The 13,041-nt window shown below is 42.4% G+C and overlaps 1 protein-coding gene across 5 annotated transcripts in view; it reads left to right on the top strand.

Moving 5' to 3' along the window:
- Positions 1-13,041, top strand: part of Fam110b (family with sequence similarity 110 member B) — a 143,544-nt gene that overhangs the window by 31,485 nt on the left and 99,018 nt on the right. For 3 of the 5 annotated variants that reach the window (XM_029476530.1, XM_029476531.1, XM_029476529.1), the window contains exon 2: positions 3,929-4,024. The exons of the other annotated variants lie outside the window; for them this stretch is intronic. The gene's annotated coding sequence lies outside the window, so the exon portion shown is untranslated. The remainder of the gene's footprint in view (positions 1-3,928; positions 4,025-13,041) is intronic. 5 annotated transcript variants of the gene reach the window in all.

Genomic DNA, 13,041 nt, shown 5'->3' on the forward strand with positions numbered 1-13,041 from the left:
GAAAGAGAGAAAGAGAGAAAGGGCTCATGTGCAGAGAGAGAAGAGGAGATGAGGTGGAGAGAGCCTTAGGCTACTTTTAAAAATTATATCTGTGAGGTACAATGTATATGTAATTAATGCATATACAGTCAAACTTACTGTCTTATAGTTCAGGAGTAGCACAGATATGTACAGGTAACCATTATTCCATTCATGGGCTGAGTTTCTATCATCTGACATGTCTCTCATTTTGTTTTGTAGTTAGTTCCTCTCCTTCTTTCATGGCAGTCCTTGATCTGATGTCTATTGATGAAGTTTTACTTTCTCAAGAGTTTTCAGTAAGTGCAACCAGATGTTTAGTACTTCATATCTGGCATCTTTCCTAGGATGCAGTGGTCCTTCATTCCTTTATATTGTTATTTGCATCAATCTTTTTTTTTTTTTTTCCTGAATGGTGTTTTCCACATAACATTTTGTTTATCTATTTGCCAGCTGATGAACATCTGGGTTATTTTGGGTTTGGGACCCTGATGAATAAGGTTGCTGTGAACATTCCAGTGTCAGTCTTTTGTGTAAACTATGTGTTTTTTAGTTCCTGATACCTAGAAGGAGAATTACTAAGACAAATGTGTTCTCTGATTCAGAAAAAACTGATAAATTATTTTTTCAGAGAATATGTAACATTTGGATTTTTAATAATTGCATTTTCAGATTTTTATTTAACAATTCTAGTAGCAAATTCATAGATATCATTAAGGATTTCTTGTACTTTTAAAAAAATATGCTGACAATCTCTTTGTATGCTTACGTAATATGTTTCTTTGTTAACAAAGTGTGAAATCTAGACCCCATTGCTTTTTCCTTAGTATGGTCATTTGACAATGAGATTATATAATAATCGTGAGTTTATATGAAGAAATATAAGGAAGCCATCGTTGTCTATTGGTCTGTTGAGGTGATTGGTTTCTAGATACTCCTCATTTGCTGAAGTCTGTGGATGCTCAAGTCCCTCTTATAAACAGACATTGTGTTTTCATAGAACCTATATAAACAGACATTGTGTTTTCATAGAACCTATAGGCATCCTCCATATACTTTTTAATCACCCCTGGCTGATTTCGAATAGTGGGATAGTTAGATGCTGTGTGAATAGTTGTTACATTACTTTGTTCAGGATCAGGAACAGGAAATACTCTGTAAGTTCAGTTAAGATGAAAATGTCCCCTGATATTTTCTAAGAACTGTTGGTTAAATCCAAAGATAAAAATTGACTACAGCAGGCTGGCTATACTTAACTGTCTCACAGATTCAAGATTCAAGAAATAAATTCCTCCTAACGGAGGCCTTTTTTTCCCTGGCCTGTTTGCTCTCTGTAGCATGTGTGGAGTGCTCTGTCCCCTGCTGCCCTTTGTAGTTGAATTTCCCATTCATCCTTGCACACACCCCTTACTTACCTGTGTGTGTCAGTTCATGCTCTTTACAGAAACCACCAGTGGATTTGCTAGGTGACACCTATCCTGCATCCACAGACTCAGCTCTTTGGGGCCTTCAGATCACTGCCTCAGGCTTTTTGGGTCTCATGCACCCAGTACCAACTGACACAGATAGTAGGAGTCAGCAGGTCACTGCTGATCACAGTGCTGGTCTAAGTGAACTGAGCAGTTCTAGAGATTTAGAGAGCACAGATTCTTCATGGCGGGTCTGATACTGAGTGGATCTCAGATTCTTGCTTTACACGTAGCTTTTGTACACTTTGAGTTTACTTGATGGATGGCTATAAAATCACTTGAAATTGTGCTTTAGCAAACCCTATCATTATGTTCTGCCTATGAACAAGAGAGAAATTGTAGTTTTGGATTACCGGAGTCTAGAATATCCCACATTTTACTTCAGTTTCCCATGGGGCTTCAGCACATCAGCTAATATAAACAGTAGAACAAAAATGTAGCTTATACTATAGTGACTAAGTTGCCTTATGATATTAAGATGCCTTAAATATTCATAGCATATTTTTACTTGACACTTAAAATAGACATAATATTAAGCTTTTCAGAGCTTTGTGGAAATTAGAGATCAACTGTGATGTAATAGAGTACTAAGTTGGCGTGTAAGAAGACTGATACCAGAGGTGTGCTGTGTGGCTTTGAAATGGCCACATAACCACTCTGGGCTTTCATCTCCTCAGTAAAAATGTCTCAGCTGTGCACATAGCCATAGGGTCTCTAAGGCTCAGGGGTATATGATGTTGGTTATTTTTTGGGATGGTTTTGATTTCACATGGCTACTCTGAAGATAAACTGGATTTCTTTACTTATGTTACTCCCCATCTCAGCCCAAACTGTGGGACTCTAATATCACTAAATCATGATGGAATTGAGTTGTTTAGTTTTTCTCTTCAAAAGCATGAAAGTAGGCAATAATAATAATAAATATGAAAAAGAAATTGAGCCCCCCAAATCCCCCAAACAAACAAAACTCCTCTGGTTGCAAAATAGCATAGTGCAAAACCATTTATTTTACTTTAGATCACAACGAATTAAACTGAACTCAGACTTCACGCATATTTAAAGTGCTCTAATGTGATTCTAAAAGTATATGATTTTATTGACTTAAATCCCTGGAATCCCATATAAAACAGTGTCATTACATTTCACATACCAAAGGAAGCAAAGGGAGGCACACAAGTTCAGTCGTCATTTCTGTTCAATTTAGTGCTGAGATCTACTCTGCGCTTTTTCTACGCATCACTGAGTAATCAAACCGAAGCAGACAGTGTGGAAAGGTTTGCAGGTGATAGTTGGAGGAGGGGCATGAATTATTCTTAGTTGTTATTAAAGTAGACATTTTCAGGCTTTCTCTGCAGTTTTTGAAGCCATATAAATCTAGGTCACAATGCACAGGCTTACTAATATAAACTTTATGTACAGTATTCACCATGCCTCAGTCCAGAAAGATACACATGGTAGCTGGGAGTCTGGCAGAGACCCCAGTGGTGTGTTCCTTAACGTTACAATTTCAAGTAATTCCTCAGATACTAATTATTTTTCTATCCATGCATGGAAAGTGCCTCTCAGTAGAGAAGATGTCTGTGCAGCCAGAATCTCTCTGCTTCATGCTGCCTCTCACTTTCAAAGATGCAGTCCTTTGCTACCGTGGCATCTGACAAAGGCAGATGTGGGAGGAAGAGAGAGTTAAAATTTCCAGCACCGAGTCTTCTTGTGAGCTGCCAGATGTCTGGATAAACATTGCTTTCATGATTCATCCAGCTATCCCCAAACACAGTGAAAGCAGTCTCACATGGAGTAGATGTGGGAAACCACTTCCCTTAGGGAGCCTCAGTTTCTCACCAGTTTTTAAAAATGCAGAATGTTGGTTAGGGCCAGCCACATGTCCAATCCAAGCTTTTTTTTTTTTTTTTTTTCCCCTTTCTTTCTTTCCTGAGAATGGCCTAGCCTACAGCTGTACAGGAACACTCTCGTCTGAGGCCAGGTCAGTGTGGCATTTGGGGCACAGGAACAGCTGTAACAAATACACTCCTTTCTCCCTTTACAAGAACTGAGTTCTCAAAGTACAAGCTCCCTTTCCTTTGAGGAGCTCTGCTGTGGTGTCTTAGCAGCTCCTTCCTGCTCACCCAGTCCCAGGAGCTAAAGCCTAATCCCAACATTCTCCAAGGGATGCTGCATTGCAGGCTTGTGAATCCCTGGGTAATTCTCAGGTCCCTTGGGGCTGCTTGAGCACACAGAGCACACCTACCCATTTTCTGATTTTGTTGTTTCCTCAAACCAATTTAAAGCCTGCTATAGGAGGGCCTCCAACCCATATTTCCCCTCAGAGTTTTAGGAAATGCAGTGCCTTATGATATTCAATGAAAACTGGTTTCATCTCAGTGCTCTTTGAAATCCCTCTTATTGGTCAGCAGGATGTTTAGTCTATGTCCATTTCTTTTCAGAAATCCCGAGCTGGACACTGAGAACGTCAGTCCTATCTTTTCTGGGTCTTGAATCAAAAGCTTCCAGGACTCTATGGCCTAGAAGTGAAATTAAAGGTAACCATATTTTAAAATATATTGTTAAACTCACATATAAATCCACCCATAAGTAAACGCATTCTTTTATGTGCTGAATGGAGTCTTGGTATCCTTATTGTTTTAGTTTCATTTATTTTCTCTTTCTTTTTTCCCCTCCTTCCCGCCTGCCCTTCTATTTGCTTCCTTTATTCTCTGTATTTATTCAGCACACACATGTGGAGTCCTTTCAGGGCCCAGTGTTTGGGACACACATACCTTAACCCTCTCTGCAGCCGTCTGGTTGGCATGGAAGGGGCTGGAGGAGAACACATCTGAGAATGTCATCCCCACCTCAGTCCAGAGGCTTCTGGTGCTGGTCTGATGGAGGCCAGCAGCTACTCAAGTACCTTCTTCCTTCATCACCCCGGGTGTCCTTGAGAGGAACGCTCTTGTCTGTGGACTGACTTGGCCATTTGCTTACAGCAGCCTTTCCCAAGTTATAGGAACCTACTTTATGTTTGTATTTATTCTCCACTTAGGACTGTTAGAATAGAATTACTCACGGGTCAGCACAGCAGCAACAGTATTGCTCCCCAGAGGGTTACTATGCACACATTTCCCTAGACCTGAGACCCGCATACAGACATTTCCCTAGACCTGAGACCCTACATACAGACATGTCCCCTAGACCTGAGACCCAACATACAGACATTTCCCCCAGCTCTGAGTCCCGACATGCAGACATTTCCCCTAGACCTGAGACCCGACATACAGACATTTCCCCCAGCTCTGAGACCCGACATGCAGACATTTCCCCTAGACCTGAGACCTGACATACAGACATTTCCCCTAGACCTGAGACCCGACATGCAGACATTTCCCCTAGACCTGAGACCCGACATACAGACATTTCTCCTAGACCTGAGACCCGACATACAGACATTTCCCTTAGACCTGAGACCTGACATACAGACATTTCCCTAGACCTGAGACCGGACATGCAGACATTTCCCTAGACCTGAGACCCGACATGCAGACATTTCCCTAGACCTGAGACCCGACATGCAGACATTTCCCTAGACCTGAGACCCGACATGCAGACATTTCCCTAGTTCTGAGACCTGACATACAGACATTTCCCCTAGACCTGAGACCTGACATACAGACATTTCCCCTAGACCTGAGACCTGGCATGGCAGGTCCAAGAGGAGCAATTTTTTTTCTATTCCTGTCCTATTTCACAGTAAAAATACAGGTGCACCAAAATGCTAGATAAAATCACCTTTCCTCCGTATATACAAGGAAAGGGCTAGATAAACTTACCTTCCCTCCATATATACAAGGTCTTTGTATAACATGAATGCATTTCCCATTTAGATACAACCTGTATGTGTACACAGTTTATGCTCTACTGATTGCAGGATGTAGATGGTTACACTTTTCCCCACAGTTCTGCAAGTACCGAATGAGTTGGCATATATAAAATATGCTGTTCCAGGCACAAAGTGCACACCTTGTTGTGTGAGGAAGCCCTCAATGACCATGATATCAGTCAATAGTGTTACCATGGTATGTTTGTAATAGGACCAATACTTTCATTCAGAGTGCTGACGAGAGCCCAACAGTAGGAGGGAATTCAGAAAGCTCCTAGTTCAGTAACCTCATTGTTTGTTCAATAAATAACTGCCTCCTCCTTGATCATAAAATTTCATTCATAAAAGCTATGCCTCTGAGTGGCAATTGGAGTGAATAGCTCTATATTTCTAAATCTTTCTGATCTTTCCATTACTATCTAAATACAAAGAGCAGTATAGTCTTGAGGTTTTATAAGTTTAAAAGCAATTAAATGTACAACAGTATTTATTGGTTCTATCTTATTAGATGGTGTTTCTTCTTATTCTTAAAGATGAAAAGCTTTGAAATATTATCACATTCATTCTATGTACTTTTCTAAAACTTTAAGGAGAAAACCAACCTGAAATTGAACAACACACATACACTATACATAAATTAAATGCAGCTTACTTAAATTTTGGCTTTCTTTTCTGTGTCCTTTGAACTGAAAGCACAGTTAAATCCGTCACATTAGAGAATTTCCTAAGCAGTCATTTCATAGGATTTGCTTTCTGTGCAGCTAAAATGAATGGCATTGTCTAACAGTCAAATACTGTATAGAGCTGGGGTACAGGTCAGGAGTAGAATTTATTCTCAGCATGCACAAGTTACTGGATTCTATCTCCAGACACACACACACACAGCAGAGGCTGAGCTTTTAAAGAAAAGAAAGTAGAATTATATAATCCACTGTAAATCTTATAAATTAGCAAGGGGCTGTGTCTGAACCATGCTGGTAGTGCCCGTTCTCCGTTGTCTCTATGCCAGCATTGGACACGTACAGGGCAGATGAGAACTGAACTGAAACTGCTTCAAGGGGACTGAGCAAATGAGAACCCATTTGCTAAGATCCAGAGGGCATGATGACTTTCAGATTTGCTCTCCATCTCCCTGTGAAAGAGAATTGTAAAGAACTGGGAGGATGTGTGCATTTCAATGCAGTTCTGATGATGCTGGTGCAGATGTCTGGAATCAGACTTGCTTTCCTCCTGCAGTCTTCCCGCTGCTTCTCTCCCACCCTTCTTTTCCTGCCTGCCTGCTTCATCCCTCTGAACCTTACTGTAAGAACTCTGATGTACCAAGGTTCCTTGCCTGTGGTCTGGACCTCTTGAAAAGGGAGCTGGATGAGTGTCCTACCCAACAGTAGCAACTCTGAGCATTGATAGCCCTTTTCTGCCATTGCTGCTCTGTAGCCTCTGCTCTGGCAGACCTGCCTAGCCTGTGCTGGGGGCAGGGTCCTAGGCCCTGTGGAGATCCCTGGCGATGCCTCTCAGCCCCTGCTCTCTGAGGCCGTTTTATTGGTGCCCGTTGCTTCATCTTTTCTCAGCTAATTTTGTAAGAACTTGTTCTGTCCTTACTCACGTCTGGCAGATAGCGGTATTATGGCTGAATTTTTACAAATCTCCCTGCATTTTACAAGGAAGGACCATGCTTTGGCCTAAGTTGTATGTTCTGTTCAAAATGAAGACTTGCTAACCTTAGGGATCGCATTAGATCCTGTGCTAGAAATCTAGCCCTGGACTTGAAAAGTGTCCTCTCAGTACTGGACACTGATCTCCTTTCATGATGACTTTTGAAGTTTATTTGCACTTTTTACTTCATTATTGTTCAAACATAGGCCAGGAATAGAGTGAGTCATCTGAAGAGAATCCTGAGTGCTCTTTAGAGCACTCCAAGGAAACAAGGCAAGAGTCTTGGGACCTCAGTTTCTTCCAAACGGAGTTGTTCTTGGCATGCTTTCTCGTGCTCTGCCCAGGTGTGATGGATAGGAGTGAGTTTACTGCAGATTATTCCTTGCTTGCTGCTGTTGTCAAATTAAAGGTTTCAATTATTCTTTATATGCTTCTATGGAAAAATGTTTTTGGCCCATGCGGCTTGTGTTTGTGATTGAATATAGCTTGAACTCATGAGAGTTTCACTCAAGTGACCTTTCTTAGCCCTCAGAGTATACATTGTCTGGGGCTCTGAATAAAGTTGGCTATCACCTGAGGCTTTAGTATGCCAGTTTAGTGCCTCCATTCTCCCAGATCCCATTGCTCCGAGAACGGTGACACAGTACGTGGTTGTATGAGGTAGGTTATGGATTGTCCGATAAGTAAACAAGTTAGAAGAACACAGGTTCTTCTCAAAAGTTGAGGAAGAGCAAAGTAAAAGTTTCTGAAAACCAAGATGTTAGGTGCTGTTCTGTGGGTAGTGAAGACAGTCCCCACCACACCTAAATATACATTGTCCAGACATTCTGCTTCTCATATGAAATATCCCCAAAGGCTCAGGTGTCAAAGGCTGAATCCCTGGCTGATGGTGCTGTTCAGGGAAGACTAGATCATGAGCTGCTGGCTTCTTCAGGTGATTCATTGCCAGTAGATCCGTCCTCTGTCCACACTCAGTGGTTATCAGATAATAGAACCTATTTGGATAGACAGATGGGGGTGATGATTATGCGCACACACAGCTTTCCCAGGGGACCCAAGGTTGATTCCTAGCACCCACATCAGGTATCTCACAACTACCTGTAGTTCCAGTTCCAGAATCTGACATCTGCTTCTGGCCTTTGCAGGTTCCTACACATATGTAGCACACACTACAAAGCAAACACACATTATCATGAATTTTGAAAGAAAAATCCTAAAAGAAGGAGAAAAAAAGCTCTTAGAGCCTAGTTGGAGGAAGCGGGTCACTGGGGTCAGTGCCTTTGATGAATATGCCTTTTCTTAGTCTTGTCTTTGCTGCTTGTTACAAGGTAGTCTGATTTTCTCTCTCCTGTTGTACCACTGTGTTATTTTGCCTTGCCACAGACCTGACTTAGAGCAGTTGGCCTGCTGAGCAAGGATAGAAACCTTTAACACTGAGCTAAACCAAACAAACTTTTATCTTCTCAGTTGTTTTTATGGGGCGTTTTATCACAGTGAAGGAAGGCCACAGGGACCTCTGATTTCACCTCTCATATTGATCTTATTTGCCTTTATCAGTCTGAAATGTATCATCAAAGCAAACTAAGTATGAACACATGAAGTAACATGTATTTACCGAATACATCTAGTAGCATGAAATTCTTTAAACTTACGTGAAATGAAGTAACATGAATACATGGAGTAACATGAAATTCTTTAAACTTGGCCAATGATAAGGATTTACATATTTTTCTCTGAGTATACTAATTATGTTTAATTTCTAGAATCCAGTCTTATATCATTCTAAAATGAATTTTGCGATTGGCATCTTATTATCATGAATCCCTTAAGCCATAGGAGGTTATACTTTAATGATGCAGTTTTGACTGAGATGGTAGATGGCAAAGAACCCTGAATTTAGTTTTGCCTTATGCGTATATTCCTCTGGTAAAGGTGTAACGTATAAAATAGCTACAGCAGGAGAGTAATGACAGTAACTAATAGTCAGGTAAGGAAAGCTACAACAGTGTTGCTGTGCGTGCTCTCACTTGGGGGGGCATTGTTAAGTAAAATAACAGATTGCTTGAACATAAGCAGTGAACTACCGTGCAGCTACAATATCTGAGATCATTCCACTTAATTTTCCATATATTGATTGATTGATTGATTGATTGATTGCAGTGGTTGATCACTTGGCACTGAAGGTGTGGAAAGTAAAGCCATGGCTGGGGCACTATAGTTTGCATTTATTATGTGTAGTAGAATACAGTTTCCTGGAGGTGTGGTTTATTTTCCTGACTTTGTGAGGTGTTTATATAGTGATAGGCCTTTTACATGTCAGTGTAATGAAGCCATGATGTGTTACATTCTTTACAACATAGTCTGTAATGGAGGTTGATTAGCCATCTACAGAAGGTGCTCCGATTTTTCTGCTTATATAGGAGTCCCTTTAAACAATCAAAACAGTACCTTTAGCTTTTTCCAGGAGTATGCACTCAAATGTATATATACTTCTGTCTTCCTTCTTGCTTATATTCTGACATAAATCTTTGATTTATAGGGTACATGCCAGTCATAAATGATGAACTTTTGTTTTCAAGTCGAATGTTACTTGCAACCTGCTTATGTGCCTAGTGGAGTCTCTTTTCATTGAGCAATTGTTCTTAGCAGTGTCTTGACTTGTTTCCTCAGATCATTAGCATTGGAAAACTGCCATTTCGTCTCACTGTTGCCATCAACCCTGATGTCTTCACTTTCCCTCTGTTCTCTGCCCATTGCAGAATACCTCTGATCTCAGACTGCTCTAGTTTCTTTAGAGTCCGTCACTAGTCGGATAGGCATCACTACAGTACAGCTCTTGTAGGGGTTGATTGGGTTGAAATTCAGGGTACATTAGATCAAAATGAGTTCTAGAGTCTCTTCCTCAGTAGCTCATCCAATTTATGTGTATTGTAGGAAGGTAATTGTATCCATTGAGAGACACATTGGCCTTCCCTCACTGAGAGCTGTTTGATGATGCATAATATACCACAGACTCATTTTGCTAAAACATTAAGTCTCGGCTGATACTCACTGTGGATCTGGTGACAGTTACCATCATTCTTGACCGTTAGTCCTGGGATTGTTGCCACTGACTGCTTTCTGCTCAGAACTGTGTTGTTTTATGCCTCTGAAGTCTTGAAATGTATAAAGCAGAGAGGACCATATTTAACACTGATTGAGAAAACTGGACTGGTTTTACTGCTGCCTGCCTCCAGCACAGCCAAAAGAATGTGGTGGGGATGCTTTTTTCTAGGTTGATTCTTTGCATAGATACCTAATTTAAACAGTTATGAAACGAACAGGTGCATCAAGTCACCCATCAAAAGTACCGTCTCCTGCCCCCATGCCTATCAAAGATGGAGGAGCTTCATGCTTAGCTCTTGGGAATTCCTGAGCAGCATCATGAGGCTCTACTTAACAGGGATGTTCCCAGCACCCACAGCAACTTGGCCTTCAGCTTTAAGGATCCCATAGCTAATCAGCCAGAGTTGTTATCCTGTGCTGTAACTTTGCATTGAATGGCCCAGGACATTTTGCATGTTATTTCTGAGAAAAGTTACCTGGGTGAGAAAGAAAGGCTCCTTGTGGCTCCTTCTGAGTCATTCTCACTGATGGTTCAGTGTGCTTATGTTCAGGCTGGGGTTCACCTGACCTGGGCTCATGACTGGTACACACTCATGCACATACAAGCTCATGCCACTGTACCTCTCTGGCCCTGCCTTCTCCTGATCATCTCTCAGAGCTGGCTGTGTTTGGGGTACTGCTGACAATGCAGAGCTGTCTGACAGCCAGAATGTGGTGTCCATGGAGTAGGTCCCCATGTGAACATGGCATGACTTGTCTTAGTGTGGCTGTTGGTTGACAGAGGCAGTGCAGAGGCAGGCCTGAATATTTTTCAGGTCTGTGCTCAGGGTCACCAAAGCCTGTGTCTCCAGTTCTGTTTTCTGTTCCTTACTGTTGAATTTTCATCACACACACACACACACACACACACACACACACACACACACACACACAATATCTTACTGTTGTGAATTCTACAGTATTTACATGGTCTTAAATTTTTATCCAGTGCTTTTTGATAGTTCTACCAAATAAGTCATTCAAGAAATTACTTCTGTGATAGAGACTGTATTGGACGCCAGGCCCCTCTGGTTGCTGTTTCTGGTATGATCTTTGATGATTTTAAGTCCCTAGAGTGAGTTAGCCTCCTTTGAAGGTCACATCTTCAAAGATTTTATCTTCCACACCCAAGCACATCTGCTTAGTAAGCCTCCTCCTCCTTCTTCTTTTCTTAAAACTTATTATTGTGGGCATGAATAATTCTCTGCCAAGAGCAAGTTCACCTGCAGCCTGGGACTCCTGCTTATCTAGCAAGCAGATGGCAAGAACACTTTGTTCTTCTCTAAGTAGTTCATTTAATGATATTTGAAGTGTGGTCATTACTGAGAAACCTGTGTCAGTGGCCTGTGTGCAGGGCAGCTCTCCCCAAGGTTGCTTGGTCTCTGTCTCTGTCTCTCTCTGTATATGTGTCTGTGTGTGTGTACACTCCGTTTCTAATGAGGCTGAAAGTGTCTACTTTAGGATATTTCCTCTTTGCTATTCTTGCTTCAGAAACCTTGATGACAAATGATTCTATATTATTGAAATAAACTATAGTGACAAATGCTGTGTTTACCCCTTGAAGTAAACATTTAGGAATGGGAAATTTATTTCATTTTGAGGAAAGAGCTCACCTAATAGCCCAGTCTGACCCATCCTGCCAGTCCCTCTGGACCATCTCCACCCACCCTGTAACCTCTCCCCAAACAGAATAAAGTTTCATGATGGGAGCTATACTGTGTCACAGTGCGTCCCATAGTATTCCCTTTGTCCACACTTTTTTGGATGCAAATGATCATTACAGTGACTCCTTGGTCTGGATTGAGGCTTCAGGCTTCTGCTACTCTATGAGTATTAGAACCACACTGGGTCACCTCTCTGATTTCCTGTTGTTGCTCTGTGTAATGGAGATACTGTAGTTTTGGATCTGTAGGACCAGTCTCTTGAATGCACTCTAGCATTCATCAATAGGGTAGACATTTGGTGGGCCAATTCAAAACCCTGGATCAAAGGTTGAGCAATGTTTGAGCTGGTCAGCCTGCCAGCTCTCTTGCTCTTATGCACTTGGGACAGGTTCACTAGCCTGCCTCTTCTGGCAACCAGGGCCAGCTCTACCCTGATGCCCAGTCAAGGTCCAGGGCCTACTCTCCTGTATGTTGTAGTTGGTGAGGGTCAGGGCAGCTCTCTTAGGGCCAGTTCTCCCATCTGCTATAGGGAGAAGCGGGGAGGGGGAAGGGAGAGGATAGGAGATGAGGGCATCTCTCCCTTGTCACCCCATTGCACAGGAAATAAATGGTAGGGACAGCTTACCCATGCTCATATCCTCTGGTCCAGCCCACCAGCATCTTCTGAAATGTGAGGGTCTGCTCTCTGGCTGTGTGCAGCTGGCTAGGGGTGTGATCAACTCTCATAGCCCCAGCGCTAGTTCCTCCTGGAAGTCCTGATGGGGTAGAGCCAGCTCTGCACAGCCCTCAGATGTCAACTTGACCCTGTGTGGCAGCCCACAGCAAGAATATTGGACTGGCCTTGGGTGGTAACAGAGCCCTGATGCTTCAGAGACACAGATGCACATGTGGCCCGCAGTGGCAACACAAGCCAGGACCCCACCATGGTGCCAGGAGGCATCACTAGATACTCACAGATCAGGCTCTTCTTTGGGTCTCCAGTTCTGCACTGTTCATTGTGCCTACATCTTTCTGTTTCATCTCTACAGCACTCACTCCTCTTAGCAGTGGCCAGGGTCTCTGAGCATCTAGGTCATGTCTGGAGTGGTCTCAGTAGCAGGGCTCATCTTGAGCATGGTCGGATCCTCTAGGCCTTTCAGCACCAGACTGTTCGTCATCTCAGGCTGTCCGGCTCCATGGCACTGGTCTGGTAGGCCTTTCAGCACCAGACTGTTCGTCATCT

Source organism: Mus caroli, chromosome 4 (genome assembly GCF_900094665.2).
Source record: "Mus caroli chromosome 4, CAROLI_EIJ_v1.1, whole genome shotgun sequence".
NCBI classification, from domain to species: Eukaryota; Metazoa; Chordata; class Mammalia; order Rodentia; family Muridae; genus Mus; species Mus caroli.